Below are 9,593 nucleotides of genomic sequence, written 5' to 3' on the forward strand. Positions count from 1 at the left end.
CCCAGCAACAAGAGAAGAGGGGGGAGTGGGGTGGAGGACTGTCAGAAAGGAGGACCACGGCAAGGGTACCACAGGAGGAAGGGTGCTCCAGAGCCCTGAAATCGACTTCAAGTTGGGTAAAGCCTCTATAACCTGTTTGAACAAGGTCCCCTCCCTTCCCTCAGTCAGCAAAATTTATGATAAGTAGACAAAATTATAAGAGAATAATTATAAGCTCAGATGTCTCCACTGGCATTTAACAATGGATCCAGCAGCCCTCAGAACCAGCACAGGTTCTGAGAACTCCAGCCTGCCACGTAGTCACACGGACGGCACTGTAGACAGAAAATGGAATAGCGGTGCGGGCAACAGAAGTGACGTGTTGGGACAGACAACCAACTGTTTGAAGTACCCATTGCCATGAGGCCTGAACCCCAGCCGCCAGAGAGAAAACTCCTGCCCAGGAGGTCAGCCTTTGTGCTGCCATTGGCATGTAAGGACTCTTGGCAGGTACCCTCAGCAACCTCCACTTTAACTCATTTTGAAAGTATTGACTGATAAAGATTGCTAAGGACTGCTAATCTGGGTCTCCCAATATTGATGGGCTCGTGGACAAACTGAAGAAATCCATGAACTGAACGAGGGAGTCTAGAGAGTGTGTGTAAAAGGAAAAGATGATTGAATCTCTGTTTTCACTGACCTCGACTAAAATGAAGATTATCTAATGTGACAGTAGGCGACAAACATCCCGTGAAACTGCAAATATCCTGAAATATCATTTAACCCACACCTGTTCCACAATCACAATGGATAAGAGGCCCATCCCCAAGTTTTACCACACCACACATTTTCTTAAATATTCACCACTTTTAAACATTGGCTGTTCTTGTTTGTTTGTTGTTTTTGTAATCCAGTATTATCATTCTATATATTTTTAAAGGCACTGTGCCACAGCATTCAGAGATCTAACGGATAGCCAGGGGTCTAAGGAGCTCTGTGTGACACTCTGTCATGGGCTTGTTTGGGAAGAACAGACCGTTGAAGGCATCCTGTGTGGGCGGCCTGAAGATTTGCCCAGGACAGTCAGAACCACCTCAGGGTGTCAGGTTCACGCCACCTCAAGGGGTCTAGGCACCTGGCTTTGGAAAAAGAAGAATCATTCCTCTTTCTTGATAATCCAGGAGACTGTTCCACCCTGTTTGCAGTGCCATTGGCCATTTCTAGGGACATACTGCCATCTGGTGGCAAATTTCCTCACCATTTCTCTATGTCCTGTATTCCCAGCAAACCAGTGGCACTGTGAGGGTTCAGGGCTGCTCTCCAGTCTGTCCATTGTCCGTCCAACTCATTCTCAACCCTCACAGACTCTGTGTGCCATGACTAGGCTCACAGAGCACTCTGCAGAAATATAAATGTTCAGTAGGGACAGTGCCTGGCAGGGTTCAAACCTTAGTTTTCCTAAAGTTTCACTACGAATGCAAGTCCCTCTTCCCACAAAAGACCTTCAACTCCTCCTGTCTGCCTGCCTCCACTTCCTAAGTGCCAGGTTTACAAGGGTGTGCCAACATGCCCAACTCTCAAAAGATCACTTTAATCTGTTCACATCTGGATAACTTAAATGCAGATTGTTCAGAGAGATGGTGGGGCTCCACGAAGCACACATTTTTGACACTTTAAGGCTTCTGTGGTCCCGGAGTCTCAGGGCCCTGACCAGGGACAGTCTCCTACCCTTGGTCAACTTGCCCTGTCTCAGACACTGTGGTGCCGGTGCCTCAGGCTCCTCCACGCCCCACTCTTCAGATTTTCACCACTCCCTGCCAGGCTCCAAGCTACCAGTTTTCTTTCCCCTTCGAGTTTATGAAATGGTCTCTTGTCTCCTTTCTTTTGAGCCCATCTCTTCCTTCACTATGTGACATCCAGAATGGTCTGGTGAAAATACAAGTCTGGCCATAGCTTCTCCCTGGACTCACCACCCCTGGTGACAGTCGTAACTCTGTAAGCTATTGTCCTCTGCCCTGCAAGTGAGTCTCTTCACAGCAATCGTAACCCTAAGACAGAAGTTGATACCAGGGACTGGAGTTTAGCTGTGATAGGCCTGACCATGTTTTTGTTTGGAGTAATATGAACTTTGGAGGTTTGGATTAGGAAAGCAGTGGGATGCTTTAAATGCTGATTAATGGGCTATACTAATAGGAGCATGGAAGACAGTGGTGCTGAGTGTGACCTGCTGTGGGGACTAAGATGTTTCCGAAGAGAAGAATGTTAGCAAGTGGCCTAGAAACTGGTCATGTGATATTTGGTGAAGAAAGTAGCTGTTTTTAGCCCTTGTCTGAGGAGTCTGTCTGAGGCTAAAGTGAAGAGGTTTGGATTAATTCCATTTGGCAGAAGAAATCTCAAAATAGCCTCATATAGATTCTGTCGTGTGGTTATTAGTGGTGACTCTAATGAAGATTTATAATAAAAGAGGAGCAAGCTGAACAGGGAAAATTGCAAAATGTAAATTTTAGGAGAAAAAGAGTACCGTGAAGTGGGATAAAGCTAAATTCCTTGTTCAAGGAGATAAATAGATTAAAAAAGAAGTCGTGGAATAAAGAGTGGTGACTTCAGGGCAAGACGTCGGCCAGCTGAGTTTCCAACTTGTGAAAAGAAACTACAAAAAAGCTTAGAGTTGAAAGTGGTGGGGCACACCTTTAATCCCAGCACTGGGAAGGCAGAGGCTGGCAGATCTGAGTTTGAGACCAGCCTAGTCTAGAGATCCAGTTTCAAAACATCCAAGCTTCAGCAGTCAAGGACAGAAAGCTGGTGGAGATGTAATTGAATGAAGGGGCCATGTTTCAGCCCCTTTAAGCAGCAGAACTTGACATCTTTGGCCATGTGGTTTTGCCTTTAGTGTTAAGGATAGAAGAAACAGGTTATGAAGATTTGCCTCCATGCCTAAAGAAAGCCATTAAGGTCAGGTATGTGTTAGGAGAATCTAAGAATGGAAGCCATGATAATGGACTGAATCTCTGAAACTGTAAGTGAACCACCCCAACTAAATGGTTTTTTTATAAGAGTTGCCATGTTCATGGTGTCTCTTTACAGCACTAGAAACCCCAATTAAGACATCTGGTTTACTTTACGTAACATGGTATCTTCCAGGTCTATCTATAGTACTGCAAGTGACAGAATTTCATTCTTTATGGTTGAATAATAGTCTGCTGTTTCTATATCACGTTTTCATTAAACAGTATCCATCAGTGGACAAGAGTTTACTCCATACCTTGGCTTTGTTAATTACTATTAATATAGGAATGCAAGTGTCTCTTTAACACATTGATTTATTTCTTTTGGATACATACCTAGTATCAGGATAACTGGATAATATGGTTACTCTATTTTCTTGAGGAACATGGAATATTGTTTTCCATAATGGCTTTACAAATTTACATTCTACCAATAGTGTATGAGAGTTCCCTTTCTATGTGGATGCCAGTCAGCATTTGTTTTATTTTCTCTCTTTTAATTTTTATAAATTTTAATTAAAACACAATTACATCACTGTCTCCTTTCCCTTTCCCTCTTCAAGCACCTCCCAAGTCCTCTTCCCTCCAGTCTTTCCATGTTCCCCACTCTAAAGTTGATAGCCTCTTTCTCCCTAATTATTATTGTTAAATGTGTTGCACATGTACACAAATACACAAATACAACCTGCTGAGTCCAGTTTTGTTGTTTGTGTGTATTGGCTTCAGGACTGTCTCTTCTGCATTAGACAAGCACTAGAAGGCCTTGTCCCTGGAGGAAGCTCATTGTCCCTCTCTCGCAGTCACCAGTTGCCTGTAGCTCCTTGTCCAAGGGTGGGACCTTTGAGATTTTCCTCTGTCTGTGCTACTGTGTCTATTAATATTGCTATTGTTCTGATTTTATGTAGCCATTTCTATGAAAAATTGTTTTTACATAGGGGGCATCATAGTCCATTGTGGATTTGATTGGCATTTCTTTGACGATTATTACTGTTGAGGCTTTTCCATATACCAGTTGATTATTTGAACATCTTCTCTTGAGAAATATCTACTTAGCTCATTTGCTTCCTGTCTAATTGAATGAGTATTATTATGTACTATATGGCTATCGAGTTACTCATATATTCTGGGTATTAATATGTTGTTGGATTCTAAATTGGAAGTACTTTCTCTCATTCTGTAGGCTTTCTTTTCACTCTCTTGACTGTTTCCTTCTTCACATATGCTGCTTAGATAGACAGAGCCTTCTTCATCCATTTTTGTTTTGTCAAGAGTGCTTTGGAGTCATATCAAAAAAAAAAAAAAAAACTTGGCCAGGAACAATATCTTGGTATTTCCCCTATAGTATTTTTGGGTCTTGCATTGAAGTTTTTGTCCATTTTGAAGTTAGTTTTGTTCCTTAGGAATGGACATTTTTTAAGAAACATGTAGACTCACCAGGTGTGTTGGACATATACCTTTAATGCCAGCACTTAGGAAGTAGACTAGGCAGATATCTGAGAATTGGAGGCCAGCCTGGCCTACATGGTGATTCCCAGGCTATCCAAGGTCACATAGTGAGACTCCCCCATCTCAAAATAACTACAGCAAATGTGAAGATCATTCCCAGCCAGTGTGAACTTCTGACATAGCCTGAGGTGGGGGCCTAAGCATCCAACAGTGTTAAGTTCCTATGTGATTATGAGGCACAGCCAGGGCTGAGAGACACTAGTTCAGAGACTGACAGTTGCCAGAGCACTTCTGGGCAGTGTTTGCCTCTCACACTTCCCCACAAGAGATGGGACAGCAGGTTTCTGTACCCATTTCACAGGAGCCCTGAGAGGATTACTGACCTGGCCATCCAGTAAGTCTCAGAGCTGGGTCTTAAATCTGTCTTTTGACTCAAATTACAGGCTCTTCCTTACCCAAGTGTAGCGGCCACCGTCTGTAAATAATGCTGTGTAGCCATGCACACCCATCTCCACTTCTTCACATGTAGATTGCATTGCTTTTTCTGTCTTACCTCAGTAGATCACTAAATGGCAGAAACTGGGAACAGACTCGAGGCTGCATTGTTCACTCAGGACCTAGCACATTCTGGGCTCTGCACAAGTTACTTCTGAATGAATGAATGAATGAATGAATGAATGAATGAATGAAGCCGTTATTCCCATTGTTCTCTGAAAATTCTTATCCTGCTTTAATGACTGTACTGTCAGGTGGCAGTCACACTCAAAGGTTGGTAATTAGGACAGTTGAGATGACTTTAGTGGATTAAAGGTTCTTGTTGCCATGGCATGTGTGTGCATTCACACACACACACACACACACACACACAAATTTAAAAATACAATTTTTTAAGGGAGATCACCAAGAGCAAGTGACTAAGGTGCTGGGACTAAGGTGCTGTCCTCCTTTCCTTCCCCCTGAACACTTATGTAGCTGGAAATGTCACTGAGTGTTGGGGTAAAAAATAATAAAGTTCTTTCTGCTTAGCAGCCTTCTAACTTCAGGGTGTCGTAAATAGGTCTCGTTAGAACAACTCGTGTTGCCAGCAAGTTTGCCAATCTAAGTAGACAAAGGAGGGAAGAATAATCTTGCTTTCAGTTAAATTAATCATTTAATTAAAACCATAGTTATATTTCTCTCCTGATTTCTCTAATGATTTTCCCAAACTGGAAATGCCTGGTCCCCACCCGGAAGCAGGTGTTCTCTAGTCTCTTTCTCTAACTTAAGACTGCAAGTTGTGCACAAGGGTTTTTTTTTTCTTTCCAAACTTGGCAACATCAGTGTTTAGGTTTGTAGCATTTTTCTGTGGATGGGGATTAGTCCTGTGCACTGGAGGAATTAAGAGGTGTCCCTGTCCTCTACCAAGACCCACCAACAGCTCAGTGTGAGCTTTCTCAAAGCCCATCCACAGAACTCTACAAAATCCTGTCTGAGGGCCGGGCGGTGGTGGCGCACGCCTTTAATCCCAGCACTTGGGAGGCAGAGGCAGGCGGATCTCTGTGAGTTCGAGACCAGCCTGGTCTACAGAGCTAGTTCCAGGACAGGCTCCAAAACCACAGAGAAACCCTGTCTCGAAAAACCAAAAAAAAAAATCCTGTCTGAGGCTCCCACTTAGCCCATTTCTTCCTTGGGCTTCCCAGTACAACCTCCCGGCGCTTTACTTCCACTTACTGCAACAGATGGGCCAACATAATAGGTATCAAAAGCAGTTCTAAAACATTGGCAGAAGGGCGGGGCTCAGAGTGGTGCCTTCACTATCCCTTAGCAAGGAGGACCAAATCCAGATTGAATAAGGGACACACACGGTCCAAAATGCAGCATGGCTGCTGAATTGCTAAGCAAGTCACTATCAATGGACTAGGGCATCTGATGAAAATACTCTTGCCAGTGCAGTCAGTGGTTCGGGCATTTGAAAGGTTTCAATTGTGTGTTTTGTCCATGTCCTGTAATACCTGACAGAAACCACCTAGGAGAAGAGATATTTTTTATTGGCTCCCAGTTTATGGTGACAGAGTCCATGTGGTTGCTAATCCTGGTTGCCAGTTGCATACATCTGGAAACAACTAAAACCCAACCTGCTGAAACTCCTATGAGGGATTTTCTTAGATTATTTGAGGCAAAAAGACACACCTAAATCTGGGCCATGCCTTCTGGTGGCAGCCCACAGGAAAGGACACGGAAGAAGGAAGCTTTGCCTTCTTGTCTTCACTCTTGATCTATCCTGTTGCTGAGAAATCTTATCATGGGGATTAGAACTTATGTCTTTGGGGTTCCAACTTAGACTGAAGATGAGCAGTCAGGAATCTGTGAAAGCTAAGCAGGAAATGATGGGGACCTACAACTCTCAAGACCAGCCTTCTAGCAACCCACCTCCTTCAGCTGGGTCCCAAATCCCAAAGGTTCCACAGCCTCCTTAAACACATGGCTGCCATGCAGCCTAGTCTCAGATCAGCATATGGCTGTCTGTCCACTGAGTTTCCTGGGGGCCAGGCACCTGAGGGAACAGACTCTCACTTGGCAAGGACCAGTAGTCCATGGGACAGTGTAGGAATTTAAAATGAATGCAGTTTGCAGGTCCTTTTCTCTCTCATTATATTGTTGATTCTTTGGGCCATTTTTAGTTTAATCTGTCAGTCACACGTGCAGCAGCTGTAGTTTTCCTGGGAAATTCTGTTCTTTTTCAAATGTTCCCCTAAGATTCAGCATGGGCTTAGTGCTTCTCAAATCCCGTATCTGTAATTACTAAGTATAGCTCCCAATCTGGGAACTTTTCTGACTCAATAGAGACAATATGAGAAACAACACTTGGAACATTGAATGTCTCAAAGTTCTGGAGAGGAGAGTAAGGCATGGACACACAGAATAGGGGAAAAGCCTCAGAAATACACATAGTGTCAACTGTTGAGAGTAAGTTCTCTAGACACCAAGCATAGAAACATTGGTAGGTTACGGTTTGCTTCAAGAAGAAAAAAATACAGTGCAAAATGTAGGCGGATAGATCCATCTTTTCCACACATAAAAGCTGATATTGGTAGAAGAAGCATAGTGTAGTGAGATGGGAAAGAGTGCTTGTCCAAGTCTGCCTTTTACAGAGAGAGTGAAACATGGGACCCTCTTGTAGAAAAGGGAACTGTATAAAAGCCTATTTTACAGACATGAAAGAATGGTCTGGGTCTATATTGTTGAACTTAAAGCATTACACCTATGTCTATTACTTTTTAACTTTGTAACTGCAAGTAGCTGCATAACTACTGCTACAGCAGGATATGTCTGGCTCAATATTCAGCTAAGTCTGCAAAAATGCTGAACTCTATGTCTAGAAGAAGGTTATGTAGGGGTTATGTATTGGGGAAGCATAAAAGGGACCATTGGGAGCTTTCATAACCATTATGGTGTATTCCTTCAAATATGATCTATTTCTTAAAAGTCAAAAATAGGAGCCAATAATAAAGTTGTTCATGTAGCCTAGTAAGAAAAAAAAAAAACCACAACTCTGTTTAAGTACACATAAAGACAGCCCGAGCTATTTGGGGCCACTTGAGTGCAATTCACCTGGTGGCCAGAAGTTTTCCTTGCATGGATGCTTCTTCCCCATCTCTGGACCTGAACCCGAGCCAAGGCTGGACCCCAGAACATGATCCTGTGGGGACATTTCCTATTCAAACCCTGATATGGGGGTTCTATGCCTTTAAGGACAGTGGAGTTGAATCATTTCCTGCAAAAGAGTAATGAGAATCTAGGTGCCTTTTAGCACCTAGACCTTGTAGGAAGGGTCAGCAGTACTTTTGGTAGTTTGCAAATAGACACCTACCTCCTGTAGGCAAAAGGACAAGCTGAGGAGAGAATACATTTAAAAGTTGTGAATCTTGAGACTCTTACAAGTGTGAACCACTGTGGACTGTTACAGTGGGGTCAGTGTTCTGGTTGAAATGCGAGGCAGGGGTATGAAAAGATACTTCAGTAGCAGTTCTGAACACCCCAGCCAAAATCTAGACCCCCACCCTATTCAGGAAGACATGCAGAGTATCTTCTTGTAGGACACCCCACCCCACCCCAGCAACAGCTGCCTCATTGCCTCTCCTGGCCATCAGGCAAAGAACTAAGATGAAATCACAACAGCATGTTGGGACTGATGCTGGAGATTATCCAGGAGACGTTCAAGAATTTCCCAGTACCCATGTCTAGTGCAGAGGAATGCTGAGAAACTGAATTACAAGGATGCTGGACCAAGGCACTAAACAGGAAAAGTGAAAATGCAAAGACATACTTAGGGTCACTTTCTCAAGATTCTCAGCACTTTGGTATTATCTCCAAAAGTCAGGTAAAAGACATTGTTATATGGCTTTCCAAATGTATTTGTTATCATAGCACATTGTAAAAGATAATGAAAACAGTTGGGAAATACAATGAGAAACGGTTTAAATTCCTTGGAGTGAACAACATTCATTTCTAGTTTTGTACCAGGGCTATGTTAGCTCGCCCACCCTCTGTCTTAATACAGTCAAAAGAGATCTGAGCCATCTGGACACCACACAGAATGTCACATCAGACCATTTACATCAATAAAAAAAAAGGTATGGCTGGAATGCTAGAGACCTTGATTGGAAACATGTGTCCCAGAGGACATGTGAAAACATACAAAGATTTCAAGATGGGCTACTTCAAAGACTTTGACTGGAAACATGTGTCCCATAGGGCATGCAGCAAACCCTACAAAGATTTTAAGACGGGCCGCTTCAGTAACATTTCTAAGAATCGCATGGGAGTGGACATGAAGTAGAAACATGTTTGCTTTCCTTGAAGAAAGAGGCACTAAACAATCACTTCAGTTGATATTAGTAGTCTTCAGCAGTGGGTTTGAGGGGTGTGTGAGTGGGGTAACTGTAGTGGCAGAAATGGGATCCAGATACAGGCCCACAGCAGAAATATTCACATAACCATAACCAATCTGACTACTACTTCCAGCAACCAGAACCAGTATAGGGCACTTGATATGGCATTGTTTCCTAAGAAAACAGGTAGGCCACTTGGTGGCAAGTTAATGACATTAGGCTCTACTCATTCTGTAGGGACCTTCTCACAGAAGCAAAGTCCTATTTCCATTATGCATTTCCCTAGTTCCCA

This window comes from Chionomys nivalis, chromosome 8, assembly GCF_950005125.1.
Source record: "Chionomys nivalis chromosome 8, mChiNiv1.1, whole genome shotgun sequence".
Classification (NCBI taxonomy): domain Eukaryota; kingdom Metazoa; phylum Chordata; class Mammalia; order Rodentia; family Cricetidae; genus Chionomys; species Chionomys nivalis.